At 51.8% G+C, this 16,401-nt stretch overlaps 1 protein-coding gene across 8 annotated transcripts in view; it reads left to right on the forward strand.

The window, feature by feature from the left end:
- Casz1 (castor zinc finger 1) overlaps positions 1–16,401 on the forward strand; it is a 144,215-nt gene that overhangs the window by 31,212 nt on the left and 96,602 nt on the right. For all 8 annotated transcript variants that reach the window (XM_074081373.1, XM_074081380.1, XM_074081370.1 and 5 more), the window contains exon 2: positions 1,413–1,554. The gene's annotated coding sequence lies outside the window, so the exon portion shown is untranslated. The remainder of the gene's footprint in view (positions 1–1,412; positions 1,555–16,401) is intronic.

The following is a 16,401-nucleotide window of genomic DNA, read 5'->3' on the forward strand; positions in this document are numbered from 1 at the left end:
GGAAACCAGGAAGCCTGCTGTTAACCCTGTGTGGTGCTGAAGGGTGGGATGGGAGCAGGACGAACCTTCCCCCGGATGGCGGTCACCATCCATCCCTGTTTCCCCTGGGAGATGGTGTTGATGGCATTGCCCCAGCAGAGGGGAGGAGCTCACCTTCAAAGAGCAACTCCCTTTGCTCAGGCCCACCTTCAGGAGGAAGGAGAGGAGGGGCTCATGCTCCCTGGGGAGGCCCCTTGGGGACTCTGAGGGCTGGGCCAAGTTGGAGAACCTGTTGGGTAGCTGCCCACTCCATGCCACACTGTGCAGTCAGAGCCAGGCCCACTCACACACTTGGGGAAACCCACAGCCACTATGGATGCTGCAGTCCCCTGGTAAATAGAGAAGGATAGGACCAGAATTTCAGTGCCAGCTGTGCACGCAGGGTGGGTGTGAGTGAGTGGAGAGCACCCTTGGGGTTTCCTGCTCCCCTCACTCCCATCCACGAGGTGGGGCCTCGACACCCAGGAGGTTGTGCTAACCGTTGGGTGGTGTGTTTTTGTTTGCACGCACATTGGTTCATTTTTTTCTAAAAAGGCTGAAAATATTTACAGGTTTGAAGTTGAAACGCAAACAGGAAAAGCCCTTTAAAAAGTGAGTGTAGTGGATATTCAAAACAGGAATCACCATGGAAACACCACAATATTTGCTTAAATTGACACAAAGGTTGCCGGTAGTAGGGCTCCAACTTTCTTTGGCCATTTTTTTTTTTTTTTTTTTGGCTCAGCACCTATCACAAGTAAGTCTCGGCAACCTCCTCGGAGTGCCCACACCCTCTTTCTTCTTTATGAGATGAAATAGCGCAGTAGCAGAGTGGAGGGTGGAAGTGAGAAGAAACCAAACTCACCGTCCTGGGTAGTTGCAGAGACACCTGCTAATTCTCTTTTTAGAGACTCCCACGGGGATCCTGGGAACAGTTAGGAGCTGGCCCAGGGAGGGTCTGAAGGAGCAGGGGTTAGAGAGCCCAGAAGTTTGCCTGGATCTGATCTGTTTCTATCCAGTCTTGGTTTGGTCCACCGTCAGGCTGACCTTTCACCCCAGGTGCCAAGCCTTGGGTGTGATCCCTCTGTTGTTACCCAAGGTGGCACCTGATTGGCCTAGTATTGTTTCTCCCTATTTGATTCCTTTATTAGGTGCGATGTTGCATAGTAATTGACTAGTAATTGTGCAAAGGGTGCATTGGTCGTGGGGTCAGGCATGACGTACACTGAGACAATGCCATCTGGTGATCGGCAGGCAGGGTCTCAGAATCTCCTGCCTCAATGATTGGCTACCATACACGATGTCGGACATTACCTCCATTGTCTTTTATGTGCAGCAGCTTTGTGGGTGCTGACTGCGGCCTAATCTTCTGTCTTCCTTTCTCCTTTTGGTAGGCACAAAGACCTTGCTGACACAGGCAGACCCTCTCCATCTGACCTGCCCTTCCAGCTGCCCCGGCCATCGATCCCTCCTTCTCAACACCCTGGTGGTGTGTGTTGGAATGGACTTCGGACCCTGTCCTCTTGGGATGCAAAGGTAGCCTTTCTCTGTTACCTGAGATGTCTCTGGGAAGTATAGGCTGGCCATTTTGGGTTTTTTTTCTTAGAGTAGGGTATGTGGAGGCCCCAGACTCACCTTTCTCAGTTGGTTCTAAACCTGGATGGTGGATGTGCTAGAGGTAAAAGTGAAAAAAATGCCAGATTGAGAAGAGAACCCAGGCCTGAGAGCAGGACTCTTCCATTTTGGCCGGAGCTTTGCCATCAACTCACAGATTGCTCCCCTTGGAATTTCAGTTTTTTCACTTGTAAAATAAAGAGATTAGACCCAATGATCTTGAAGAGTCCTCCCAGCACACTGAATGGTCCATAGCAGGTGGGTGTGTCAGCAAGGCCCCCTACCCCGTCATGTGCCACCCCTGGGTCTAAGCAGTGGGTTCTGAACTTTGTTTTGGCAGGTGCAACCTTTCTGGATGTTCAAAGGCAGCTCTGCCCCGAGTTCATGTGTGTGTGTGTGTGTGTGTGTGTGTGTGTGTGTGTGTGTGTGTGTGTGTATGCCAGCCTGAGTGGCCTGTTAGGGCTCTTAGATAGCTTGTGTGTGTGTGTGTGTGTGTGTGTGTGTGTGTATGTGTGTGTGTGTGTGTGTGTGTGTGTGTGTGTGTATGCCAGCCTGAGTGGCCTGTTAGGGCTCTTAGATAGCTTCAGTCCAGGCAGGACCTTCCTTAAAGGAGAAGCTGCAGGTGTCTTTGATCCAGGTATAGAAATAGTCCCTTGCCTATGGCAAGTCACTACTGGGCTTTGAACTCAGGCCTTGTCCTTGCTCAGCAGGCACCATTTGAACCAAGCCTCCAACCCTTTTAACTTTAGTTATTTTTGTGATAGGCCTGAGCTGGCCTGGACCACAGTCTTCCTACCAATACCTCCTGTGTGTAGCTGGGATTAAAGATGTGAACCCATCATACTCAGCTCATTTTGTTGAGATGAAGTCTCACTAACTTTTTGTCCAAGTTGGCCTCAAACTGCCATCCTTCTGATCTCTATCTTCTGAGTAGCCAGGATGACAGGCGTGTGCCACCACACCTGGCCTATACTAAGTCACTTCTGCCAGCCCTGGGGAGTCTGTGGGGCTGTACTGTCAGATATATACCTGCAAGTATCAAACATGGCAGTTCTTGGGGTAAGAAGTTAATACACAGCAGGTGACTCATTGCATACTGGTCATTATTCAGTATTCTCTTGATATGGCAAGGGAAGCAGCCCAAAGGGGTCAGGTGTCCAGAAAGGTGATAGGCAAGGTCTTAGGGTGGAGCCTGAGGTGGGAGTGTCTAGAGGGTGTCTGGGAAGGGAAAGGCTGGGACCCGCTCCTCCTGTGTGTGTCAAACTGTAGTTAGCATTCCTGGCTCACCCATCTGGGCTCTGACCTCCCACTGGCTCTCAGGCAGGGTCATCCTGCCCCTCCCTCTGTGGCCTAGCCCTGCAACTCTGGACTTTGAACTCAGGAAGGAAGCACTTATAGACATGGGTGCCTTGGTGCCCACTGGAGTTTGAGAGGTCCCCAGAGCTGCAGGCCTGTTTCATTTCAGGCCATGCCTCCTTGGGGACTAGCAGAAACCCTGGAAGCAGCCCAGGGATTTGCAAATCAGATGCAAATGTGGCTGTGGTTGTTGGGGTGGACCAGCCAGGTGACTGAGACTCTTCTTCCTGGTGTCTAGAATTCGATCACACTCCAGGAACTGAAGTTCTTAAGGTGTGTTGCTCTTGTCCCCTCACAGTGGTGACAGCGCTGGTTAGACTGTTGCTGGAAAGGGCTGTCCCTGTGTGGGGAGTTTGGCTGAAGTCTCTCTTGGTTTCAGTGCTAGCATCTGTACCTTTTCACTGCCTCTGGGGCCCGCCTGTGCCCTGCCCTGAGCAGGCTGTCAAAGTGCCTGTGGAGCCCCTGTGAGGGGCTAATGTTGACCTGTTCTATTTTCTGTAGCAGGCTTTTTTTTTTTTTTTTTCTTTCTCTGGGCAAAACATGCCTATTAGTTTTTCCCTTTCCAAAGTTTCCACTCACTGTTGACTCCCAGGGGCTGTGCCAGTTGGGATTTGCACCCCACACGGGGTATGGGCCGAACAGGTCCGGTGGGACTCCTGCATCCTGGCATCGGCTGTCTCCAGCTTGATAATGAAGCTTGGGGAACTCTGAGGGTTCCGAGAGGGAATATCGTGGTTGAGTCCCTACTCACTTACCCAACCCTTTTTAGTGACAGACTTGGCCCTAAGCTGGGGTCCTCTGTGGCCGGGATGACCTATGGTCTCACAGGTATACTGCCTTACCAGAGTTTAGATGATGTGTGTGGTCTGGTCCACAGGCCTGATCCTGTCTGGCTTGGATTCTCCCCATTTCAGGCAGTTCTACAGAAGGTCTGGTTGCATTTATTCAGCAGTTGTAGAAGGTTTGGTGTCTGCCACTCACTCCCTAGTAAGCAGAGTAGACAAGAAGCCCCTACTGTCATGGAGTTCCAATAGAGGAGGTGACAACCAGCATACCCAGAAAAAGGAAAAAGTCAGACCCCATGCAGAGTGGAAATAGGATGAAGTGACGTGAAGTGACCGAGGGTACTTTAGAGTGAGTGGGACAGTCAGAGGAGGCCTCTTTTGAGGAGATGACAGCTGAGATTAGAGGAAGGGAATGGCCATCTGAAGAGCCAGTGGGAGAATATTCTAGAAAGAGAGAATAGGTAGTTTAAAGCTCCTAAGGTGGGAGGAACCTGCAACATTCAGTGACCAGAGAAGCCACATAGCCAGGAGGTGGACATGGTGGAGCCCAGGATATATAGGACGTTGTGTGCCAGGAGAGAAGTTGGGGTTGTCCCTGGGAGGTTTAAGCAAAGAGGTAAAATAGGTGTGACTTTTGTTTTAAAAAATGGCTGGGTGCTGGGTATGGTGATACAAGCCTGTGACCCCAGCAGCTTGGAAGGCAGCGATCAGGAGGATAGCAGTTCAAGACCATCCCAGGCAAAAAGTTCATGAGACCCTATCCTATCTCAACCAAAAAGCTGGGCTTGTCATTCCAGCTTCATAGGATGTGTATTCATGGGATAGAGGGATGAAGGCCCAGGCTAGTCTGAACAGAAAGCAAGATCCTATTCAAAAAATAACTTAAAGTAGAAAGGGCTTGGGGTGTAGCTCAAGTGGTAGGGCACCTGCTTAGCAAGCACAAGACCCTGAGTTCAAACCCTAGTACTGCCATAAGAAAAGAAAAAGACTGTTGGGGGTACCCTGGAGATAGAGCATCAAAGGAGCCAAGTAAGGGGTGGCAAGGAAAGAAACCAGGAGGCCAGAGGAGCAGTGTCTAGAGCCAATTGAGAGGGAGGATGGTGGCTGGGATGAGAAGGTGGACAGGTGCAGAAGGGAAAAGAGTCTATGTATATGATTAACAGTACTTGCAGGTGGACTGAGTGGGGTGAGGAAGAGAGGTTCCTGGGGTGTGGCCTGTGCCTCTTCCTTTCTCCCATTCCCCACTAACCTGACGGTTCTCTTAGAGAGCCAACGCCCCGGGGAATGGGAGGGCAGCACCATCTTGGAATCACACTGGTTTCTGTGAGAAAGGCCTGTTCGAGCGGGTTGGGCACCTCATGGTGAGTTTTTGGCAGCTGGCTTTGGAGCAGGCTGGGACTTCCATGCTCACTCTCCTTTTGGCTTAAGACTGTACAGAAGCCAATTTGGGACCTTTGCCCCATGGGTTCTGTACTGGGCTTGAGGTTGGGCCTAGAAGGTCATAGATTTTCTACCACTGTGGCTTTAAACGTGATCTGTGTACACAGATCCCTAGGGCCTATCTCCTGCACCTTTTTGGGTCGTACAGGTCCTCAGTTGATTATCTCTGAGAGCTGAGAAATGGGCTTGGCTCAGACCTAGTCATGTGCATGGGACCAGCTTAGCCACAACACAAGTTCACTGGCAGGAATCCTAACAGTCTTTCCACATGGAAAAGTATGAATTGTCATAGACTCCCTGGCAGACTTGATTCCAGCCCTTGTCCCTTTTTCTGGGACCTCTGCCCTGACAGTCTGCTCTCTTGAATCCCAACATCAACATCTGTGTGGGCAGGTTGGGGAATACAATCCCAGTTGTCTAAGTGAGGCCATTCCAGCCCCCTGGACAAGCCCTGTGCAGCGCTGAACACTACTGTGTAGCTTGATAATAGGCCAAAGGCAGGGCTGGCACAAGCTTGAAGTTGTCACTGCTGGCTCCTGGGCCCCATGAGCACTCACTGGTGCTGGCAACATATCCCCAGCCATATGGGCCAGGAAAACTCTGGAGGCCTGACCTCCAGGGTGTGTGACAGGAAGGACAGGCTGGCAGCGTCTTGTGGGGGGCGTCATGGTGTCCCAAGTGAAAAGCAATATGTGGCATAGCAGCTCAGCCCCCCAAGAAGCTCTGGGGACTTGACCTCCAGGGGAAGTAATGGGAGGGAGCAGAACGGCAGGCTGGCTGCGGCTGCCAGGGGCTGATGGGGATGTCCCAGGTCTACAGCTGGTGCCTCAGCCTGGCTCCTAGGGGGATGTTAGCCAGTCTTCCAGTGTGCCTCCTGGCCGTGGGGGAGGGTGCATCTGGGTGGGCAGGCGTGTGTGTCTGTGCATGCGTGGGAGGTTTTTCTGCTCTCTGCCTCCATGGTCTGCACTAGATCCATGACCTTCACTCCTAACTGGACTGGACAGTTCTAATGCCATCCTCCAGGGCTTTGATCTGATGTGAGGCTGGCAGCTCCAGAGAGCGCAGCTGCAGTGGGGGATGTGAAGGGGTGGGATCAGAAGAGGGAGGTGCAGGACAAGGGTTGTGGAGGCCCACATCTCTGCTGCTCTTGGGTGACACGGTACTCTGGGGGATCCAAGGATGAAGCCTCTTTGGGCTGGGTGGGTGCATGACTGGGAGATGGTTTGGGAAGAGTCGCTGATTTTTCTGGTTCTAATTTAGTTGGTGCAGATGCTGGTCTGTAGTAATCTTCCTCAGTTCTCCCTGTGCCTCCTTGGTCCTCCCAAGCACTGGTCCAAGGGAAGCGGATGGCAGTGCCTGCCCTGTATAGACACACCTTGGAAAAGGGGGCTTCTCCATCTGGTGCTTTGGTGGCTCCACAGAGCAGGATGACCCATGGCTTTGGGAGGTTTGCATGCCTTGAGGACTTGAGCAGCACTTTTGCTCTGCTTTGGTTCCCATGTACTCAGTGCCCATGGTAAGAAGACGCAGGCAGCAAAGCAAGGTCAGGTTTTGCAGAGAGGGGAGTCCCGATGTTGTGAAGTCATCCCTTTTCCTGTGGACCTTTGAGTTCTTCCCATCCATGTCCTACCTGCTTCCCCTTGGCCTCTAGTATTCTGAAATCTGTACAGGTAGAGACCAGGGCCAGGTGCAAGTCCTGCAGCCCAGAGGTGGCCATACCAAGGCATGAGGCTGCTTACGGTCCATCTGCTGGGTCCCCTAATGGCCTCCCACATTGACTGCCTCTGCCCTTTGCTGCTTGTTCTCTGGCACATCAGGCCTAGGAGCTTTCTTACCTTGCATTCCCTACCCAGATGTCTCCGTGGTTGGGTTCCTCAGCCTCCCTCAGGAGTGGAGCCTTTTCTGACCCTGAGCCTTGTTCTGGGGTGGGGACCTCTGTGGCCAGGGTGCTGAGAGGAGAGAGAGTGTAATTAAACACTAGTTTCTCCTCCACAAAATGCTAATCGGGAAAAGCAATTGAAAGCAACTTTTTTCCCTTAGTAATCTGTGTTAAGAGCTGGTAATGAAGTTTAGAACCGTTGTGACTCAGTATTTCAGCTTCACCGACTCAAGTCAAAACAATCCAAGCCCAGGAGTTTGCCAGCAGCTGAGCTGGGTCCCGGGCAGCAGCTGTGAGTCCTGATGTTCCCTCACGTCACCAGCAGCCACCCTGCGCTGCTCCTCAGGCAAGGAGGGGCAGTCCTAGCTGGGGAGGGGTCTGAGTGACATGGAGCAGGGTCCCCAGGGCATCCTTCAGAAGACCAGGACTGGAGATGCAGCTGAGTGCAAATGCCCAAGTGTTGGAATATGGCAGCCCGTAGCTTAGGGGCAGAACTTGGAAAGGTGGAGTCATACAGGACTAGGGGAGAGGAAACAGGCCCGAGGAGCCCAGAGGGTGGACCAGGGCTCAGCCATATAGGCTGAGAACCAGAAGAAGTGGTAGTCTAGTCATGACCTCTAACTTCTGCTCGGTCTCCTCCCATTTGCATTCATTCATTCATCTGTCATTATTAGCAATATTTCCTCGCCTTCATTTTAGGCACTGAAAACACAACAGTGAGCAAAAGAGGCAAGAATTCCTGCCCTGGTGGAATTTCCATTTGGTGGAGGGGAGCAAATGATAAACGAGGGAGAGAATAAAGCAGGTATTGGTCAGTGGCACCGTCAAGCAGAAAAGTAAAGCAGCTTTAGAGATGAGAATGAGGAAGGTGGAGGGAGGCGGGTGGTTTGTAATTTTAGGCGTGGCTTCTGGGGAAAGGTTTACCGAGATGAACCCTTTGGGTGATTACAGAAAGGTGAGGGGAGCAATCCACCCTAATTAACATCTGTGGGAACAGCAACTGTGAGACCCCAGCCAGCAAGAGCCTTCCTGGCTTGTTGGAAGACAGCAGGGAGGCCGGTGCAGCTGGAGTGGGATGAAGGGGGAGATACTGCAGGCCTTCTAGGCCATTGTGAAAACTGTTACACTCACCATTTCCTGCTTTGTGTGTGTGTGTGTGTGTGGACTGGGGTTTGAACTCAGGGCCTCACACTTGCTACACAGGCACTCTACCACTTGAGTCACTCCACCAGCCCTTTTTTGTATTGGGTATTTTCAAGATAGGGCCTCGAGAACTATTTGCCTGGTCTGGCCTTGAACCACAATCCTCCTGATCTCTGCCTTCCAAGTAGCTAGGATTATAGGCATGAGCCACTGTCGCCTGGCAATTATTTGAAGAGTTGAGTGATGTGATCTGATAAGACACAAGCTCTTTCTTAAGAAGCAAGACCCAACTGTACAGCTCCTCCTCTCATGGTCCCTGTGTGTGGAATCTTCTGCTTGGGATATGCTTCCCCATGTTTCATCCCAGCACAGGCAAGAGGATCTTTGGGGACTGTGTGGAATTTGCCCAGCCCCAGCAAACCCTCCTCCAAGGGAGCAGTTTACAGACAGGGTCTTGTCACTTTAAGCAGCCCCCCGCCCTTCTTCCCTGGCCTGCTTTATCTGAAGTCCAAGCGCATGTTGTTCCAGGACCGATCTGCTTTAGCTAATTAATAATCTGACAGGAGCCACCCAGGGGATTAGCCTCGGTGCTGAGCTCCACCAAGCCCCAGCACATGAGCCCTGTGCTCTTCGGGGACAGGGAAGTGACTTTGGGGGGTACAGGGAGAGGGGACCCTCAAAGGTAAGCCACAGTGTAGGAGTGACCACAAGAGGGGACAATTAGGAAAAAAAAACCTCTTGAAGGGAGTCTGATGTCCTGAGGAGGTGGACATGGGTGGGGATCTCCACTCCTTCACGGCCCCTTATGGTACTGTCACCTAGCAGAAACCATCCCCACTTACCAGATGCTCCTGCTAAAGTAGCCAGGGTAGGGCAGCCCAAGTTAGCAAATAAAGGTACAAGACACCCAGTAAAATTTGAATTTCAGATAAATGGCATGTAACTCTTTGCATTAGTTCCCTGTGATGTTTGGGATATACTTATATTAAAAGAGTGAGTATTTATTGTGTATTAGGCATTGATGTTTCACTGGGCATCCTGCATTTCCTCTGGCAACCCTGAGTGGGGAGAGCCGGAAGCTCTGGGGTTTCCTCCCAAGGCCAGCCTGGGACTCCGTCTGGAAGAGGCAGGCAGCACTCCTTGGGGACTTAGCAAGTAGAGTGGGGCTAGGGTCACGATGATGTCTACTGCCACTGTACAGGGAGAGGAGGATAGAGGTGAAGGTCAGCTACTTGCCAGAATCTTGCAGTCTGTATTTGGACCCAGGTGACCCTTGGATGTATGAACTCTAAGTCCCCTTTGTGGTCCCTGGACTCAGCAGTGTCCCATGGCCACCTCTCCCAGGTGAGGCTGCTCTGGGAGTAGTTCTCAGGTCTCTCCTGGAGAAGGCCTGATATTTCTGGGTAGTGTGAGTTCCCTTCTAAGGGCATCTATACTGAGCCCAGGGAGAGGTGGACAGAGATGGCCCACTGTGTGAGAGGGGGCCAGACCAAATTCTGGGACAAGGTCAGAGACAAGAGCCTGCTATATAGGGCCACCTCCAAGTTCCAAGGCCTTTGGGCACTGAACAGAAATACCCATCTGCTGACCTCTGGGCACTCACTTCCAAGGCCCCAGAGCAGCCCTGTGACAGCTTTAAGGAGGGCAGGGCAACCTTCAAGGAGGATGGACCATGCTGTGGGCTGGGAGACCTGGGATGTCATTCTTAGGTAGGGCGGGGTGGGTCTTTATTAGAAAACTTGATGGTGTACTAACTGCTCTCTATCATGACCCCACTCACCCTGGCTCTGTTCCCCATGGTCAGGGAGCTCAGGGCAGGCAGAGGGGCCTGCTGCCAGCTGGTGGAAGTCCAGCCTCCTGCAGCCAAGAGGCTCTATGCCAGGCGGGCACTGCCCAAGGTGGGAGCTCTCTTGCCCAGGCTCTGTGCTCTAGGAGTTAACAGCATCCACACCCTCAGAGGCCTCCTGTCTCCCATCCTCCTGGGCTGCCTCCTCCCAGCCTTTCCCGGCACAGCCAGCCAGGGAGTCTTGTGGTGGGAGCAGAAGGGGCCGGGGGTTCCGAGCTGGTGGGAACCTCTTCCGTGTCCTGAGCGCTCAGCCTCTTCCCCAGCGTGCCCAGCGGTTTGGCCCTGGTTCTCTGACCGACATCGTTAGCGTGGGTATTTATATTTCATTAACGACATTAAGCCCAAATGGCATTAAAAGCAAAGCTGGTGATAAATAGCTTATTAATAAACAGGGAGTGCTCCGTGCTGCCTGGCCTCTCCCAGCCCCGGTATTAACCCTTGCTGTCCTAGATACATGCTTCTCCCCAAAGGTCATCCTCCGAAAGATGGGGCCAAAAGAGCTCAAGCACGTGTTTCTCCTCTACCAGCCACTCTCGGGTCTGTGTGTCTTGGAGCCTGTGTGGGCCACTCTCGGGTCTGTGTGTCTTGGAGCCTGTGTAGGTCAGTTCTTGTTCACTCAGGCTCACACAACCTGGCCAGACCCCTCACAGCCTCTAATCACATCTTCTTTACCCTTTCTTCCTAGTTTTGATTCTGTGAATGCAGAATTTAGGAAGTGTGGCTTTTCTAGGCCACAAGCTCAGATCTTCCCCCATTTCCTTATAGTTCTTTCTGAAAGGAGGTTCATAAAATATTTGGAACCAAAAAGAGTGATGCATGTGAAAGTAATAGTAGTGACAACAGTGACAATCCCAACTAGCATTTGCTGGGTGCTAACTGTGGGAGGGCCTCTTACCGATTACAAGTGACAACATCCCCGCTCAGCCTCGTAAATGGGAAAGTCAATGCTTGGATCAGAGAAGGCACTTGACCAGCTGGGGCTCATGTCACACAGCTGAAGGGCTCCTGTCATCGTGCAACCTCCCCCAAGACAGGGCTTGTCATGGAGGGGACTGTCCAGGTCCTGGGTTTCAGACCTGCCAGGGCTTCTCAGAACTGTGACCGTAGTCTTTGCTTTTCCCCAGCTTCTTACTCTTGGGACCCTGCTGCTCTGTTTACGCAACATCTCCCTCTCTCCAGGTGAGCATGCCTGCATGCAGGCTGTCTGGAGATCACAGTCATCCACTTCACAGGCCACCACCTTCTCTAGAATTCAGAGGTCCCAACGGAGCTGGTCATAGCCTCACTTAGCAGACACCCAAAAAGCCATTTCCTTCTAGTGAGAGTAACTTCCATGTGGTCTCTCCTGGAGGGGAGGATCCAGCCAGGCCTTGGGTGTTTGGGATTTAAGTTAGTGACTTGTAGATGTAGGGTTGTGTTTAAACACTCGCAAGAAATAGGGGCAGATTCGGCCCTGGGTCTTTCCCTGCCCCAGCCTTCTGGCTGAATCAGCTGAAAGTAAGAAAAGAAACTAGAACCTTGTCAGAACTTTTGCTAAGAGGCCCCACTTGAAACTTTTCACCCCTGACCAAGATTCTTGTCATTGTCCTCCACTTGGGGCTGTTGGGGCCACACCTGGCTGGAGGGAAAAAGGGACTGTCTTGGAGTTCTGCAGTGCAGAAAGGAAAGAAGGAGGGGGAGTGGAAAATAAAGTTGCCATGTGGTCCCAAAGAGGAAGGGGGGTAGAGGTCATGTCGCTGCCACCATCTGGTTGTGTCTAGTGAGCACTCAGGGAAGATGGAGAGCGAATTAATTAGCAGGACTCCTGCTGCCACTGCCAGGGGCCAGGACTGCTCCTCCCAACCCATTCTCCAGCTGGGAAGGAAGTAGGGAAGCCGGAAGCCAGCAGCCATAGGGCTCCTTTCTGACAGGAATTCCACTTCTCCCCCCTGCCTGAACCTGACCACCACCTCTCCCCACAAGGGAGAAAAACAAGCTGGTAGACCCCACCTGACCAGCATGGTGCTGTTGGGAAGCCTGGGGAAAACTGATTCACCTGCCGCTCCTGCTTAGAAGCCTCTGGCTTGCTCAACTTTTTAGGCCTTGGTGTCACAGTAGAGTAGTGATGGGTGGCTAAGAATGAGAGGCACAGTCACGTCAGGATTGTCACCTGCATTTCATACTCACATGCACAAGTTATGTGTGTTAAAGCAGTGATCAGAGAACCTGGAATAGAGCAACCAGAAGAGAAGGAAGGGTCCATAAGGTCTGCCTCTGCCTGGAGCTAGTGGTAGGGAGGGAGAACCAATTAGGAGATGAAGGGAGAAGGGGAGAATGGATTTTGAGACAGGCCCACTGTTTTGTAGGTGTGTGACTGTCCCTTCACCATCCTTGGCAGGGGCTGGGCAGAGGGTGGGGGTAGAATGGGGCAGCTTTTGTGTGCCTCAGATTGCCTTGCTTCAGTGGAGCTGCACAGCCTATGGGGTATCCTCCCTTTGTCACTCCGAGGGTTACTGAGTGTGTATTCCTGCCTTAGAGAGACCACACTGAGAAGCCATGGGGTCATCTGTTTTGCTCACATGACCTCAGAGGTACCACAGCCTGGGGAGGACAGTTCTAGGGAGTGGGTAGATAGCTCAGTGGTCAAAGAACTGGACCTGTGGCTTGATGGGCAGGCCTTTCTACTCCACATCAAAGCCTTTTCTTTGCCTTGCTTGCTCCCTTGTCTCCAAGGAGGGGTAGAAATAGCTCTTCTTTCCACTTGGCCCTGTGGTGCCCAGATACAAGGCCAGCCTTCATGGGCTGAGAGATAGCTTGGAAGACCCTAGAAGAGGTCCTGGGCCCGGGCTTGGTCCTGGTCAGTCAGGGTGTAAGGTTTTGTCTTGGCTCTAAGCCTGCCCTCAGGAATGGGCCGTGCCAGCCTGTTGAGTGGGCTCTCCCAGTGCCAGCCACAGGCAAGGCAGCCACTATGGGCAGCCACGGGACCTGGAAGGCAGAAGGGGTCATGCATATTCTCTCCTCTGGGAGCTTCTCCTACTTTCATTTTCTTTTTGCCACTGTTTTTTGTTTTGTTTTGTTTTGTTTTTTTTCCTTGGGGTCTAATTAAAGACTTGGAGCCGTTTATAGCTTGTGGTTGGCTTTTTATTTGGAGCCTTGGCAATTACCTCCTGCCCTAAAATAAGTTTCGATGGAGCAGGGGTAGGATTTTTCTTTTCAGCCAGGTTCTCAGCTTTAATTCTGCTCTCTCTCTCTCTCTCTCTCTCTCTCTCTCTCTCTCTCTCTGTGTGAGAGAGAGAGTGGGGGGGGGAGAAATGAAGCCTTACCCCCTCTTTCCAAATCCTGTCTCCTTGTCACTATCCCCATCTCAAGTGTCCCTTGGCTGGTGCAGAGACTTGGACATTGGGAACAGTATGTCCTCTGCCTCACCCTGCCTTGAGGCAGCTCTGTGACAACAGGCAGGTCATCTGTTGACTCTGTCCCGGTTTCTTCATCTGTAAATGGAGCCAGCAGGCTGGGGATGCCTGAGGCTTCCCTCCATGCTGCTTTGGAAGCAGAGATCTTGCCACAGTGGACCAGGGTGGGCACTGCCACCAGCACTGGCACCACAGGCCTCATTTCTCTTGATCAACATACCTTGTGTTGGAATAGCAGCTTACAGTTGTGCTGCCAGTGTTCTTTCCTCATTTTCTCTCCCTCCATTCTTCTAGCTCCTGTGTGAGCAGGTGCAGTCACTCCATTTTATAGCCATACCCTGTAGCCAAAGATAATTAGTGGCTTTTCTGATATAACTTGGTTTAGAGGGGACAGAGCTTTGGGATTCAAACCCTGTGATCTTCCAAAACCTACACCCAGGACTAGCACTGTGGGACCCAGTGCAAAATGAAAACGCAGGGCCCCTGATTGTGAAATGAAGAATTCCATGATAAAGACAGTAGGATGTTAGACCAAGTGCTGCCCTGTTGAGCAGGGGGCCAGTGTGACTACATGGCTGGCACGCCTCAGGAAGCTTGCCTCCAAGGGTGATAGAAGTAGCTCACCTTCTCCTAAGCCACTTTGAGTTCCTTTTTTCTATCTGCTCTATAACCACCTGTGTGAAGGGCAGGGGAATTGCAAGGTCACCTGAGCTCTGTGCCCTGGCTTCTCTGCTCACCCCTGCCAGTGGAGAGAATTCTGGGTTCCCCCAATTTTCCGAACTGGACCCTGTCTTATAAAGAGCATGGCTGGCTTTCTGGGTTCCCTGATGTCTCCTAAGGGTCCTTTAGGCATACACATAGGCTACCTTCATTTTAGGGTTTTTCAGGACTACTAATTAAGGCCACCTGAGATAGCCATTTTAGGTTGATCAGAGGTAAGAAAATCAGAAATGGACAAAGGATTGTGTAGGAACTCTGTCTCTTTGGGGTAGAGGGTGAAGTTATGGGGAGTTGGTCTGTCCAGTCCCATGGAGGACAGTTCTGTGAGATTTCTTTCTGTTAAGCCAAAGCAGGTAGTGACCTGCCAAAAATATCCAGGTCATACTAGGCTCTGATTGCTCTGCTTTGGGTAGAAGGTTAGGCAGCCCATTCCTCAGGCAGATCTAGAAACTTCCCCACTGGCTATTGGGGACTTGTAATAGTGGTGGAATCTTATTGGGGGGGCAATGAATGGATGGATGGATGGGTGGGTAGATGGAGCATATGACTGGGATGAAGCTGTGTATGTACGTGTGTGTGTGCGTGTGTATGTGTGTGTATACACGTGTCACAGAGCGTACGCTCTCTCACAAGCCAGGCAGCTATCTATATAAGACCTGTCAGGATGAATGGCTCTCGCTGGCTTCCCCGGATGGAGTGGGACCATGTTCCCTTGTCAGTACACACCTGCCTTTGGTGCCGTTTCTCTCTTCTGCTAGCACCTCCCCAAGAAGTCTGGGTACCAAAGTCCTAGCCTCAGGACCCCACCTTGGCTCTCTGAAGTGCCACCTGTTTCCTAGAAGCCCTCCAAATTTTTCTGAACCCTGGGCATGCTTCCGGATAAAATGTGTCCTAAAAGCTACAGCAGCTGTTCTTACGGAGGGGAATAACTTTCTCTAAAATTGGGGGCAGAGTGGGGGTGGGAGTCCCCCAGGCATAAGGTCTGAGGCAGTTGGAGTATAGGAGGATGAGTGCCCGAGTTTCCAAGGACTCATTAGATGGTATGCCAAGTGTATTAAATTTTGCAGACATTTTAACAGCAATATGCTAGATAGTTGGATGTCCCCTGAGGCGGCTGGATTTTTTATATCCTTCACAGAAGGTCAGAACCCTCTTCTGCCTGCCTCCCCCTCCACCCCAAGCTCTCTGCTCCTCTGGCTCACCCTCCCTTTCCTTAACAATTTCCCTTGCTTCTCGCTTTCTGATCATCGGTAACCTAAAAGACGTCTCTGGTCCCTTCTAGAGAGATGGAGCACTACATCCCTCCTGCATTGCTGTTGGAGGGTCTGGGGGTCTCCAAAGCTAGGAGGGGCTCAAATGAGGAGCCTGATTTCTATTTTCTCTCTTCTGCCTCCTCCCCCCATATCAGAGACTGTCGTAAGACCTGCTCCCTCCCTTCTTATTTTTATAGAAAAAAGGCAGGAAAAGAATCCATCTGGCATATGAATAATTGAAGTGCTCAACTCTCTTCCTGTGGCTGCTGTTTGTTCTCAGCTCCCCCAGCCCCAGCCCATCCCCCTGAGTGTGGGTCTGTAAGTGGAGGATGGCGGGCATCCTTCGAGATCCTATGGAGACAGAGTCAGAGACCCATAGCTTTCCCTAACCGTGAAGCTCTTCTCCCTGTATGGGAATCTGTGGGTCTGAGCAGGACCCATTTGGGGCTATGGTTTCAATCTCACTGTCCATGGGGACTGGCCAGAGTCTCTCCAAATATCACTCACACTCAAATGGTTCCCTTTGCCCTTGGGCCTCAAGGGACAGCTTCTCCTGACCCTGACTTTCCCCAGAGTCCCCTGACCCTCTTCCTGTACCCCAGCCTCTCCCTCTCCTGGAACTTCACAGACTCCTGTTTGGGAACCCTGGCCTCTGTGTGCTCACTGTGCACTCTCTCACCTCCGCCCCAGGAGCTGCCCAGGCACCTTCCTAAAAGGCCTCTAAGACTTCATGTCCATTCTTCTGCTGTCCTTGGCCCTTTGTGTGCCTGGTCGAGGCATGTCCTGGCTGGAGAACTTCTACTTCTCCATAGCTTAACTCTTTGGGTCAGGAACTGGGAAGACGGAGAACTTCAATTTTGTTTTCTGCAGCAAGTTGGAAGAAAGCACAGTTGGAAGATGGAAGGGCTAATGGAGATCACTGGCTCAGGCCTGGCTGGACCTGGCTAACTGCTCA

Source organism: Castor canadensis, chromosome 7, assembly GCF_047511655.1.
Source record: "Castor canadensis chromosome 7, mCasCan1.hap1v2, whole genome shotgun sequence".
Classification (NCBI taxonomy): Eukaryota; Metazoa; Chordata; class Mammalia; order Rodentia; family Castoridae; genus Castor; species Castor canadensis.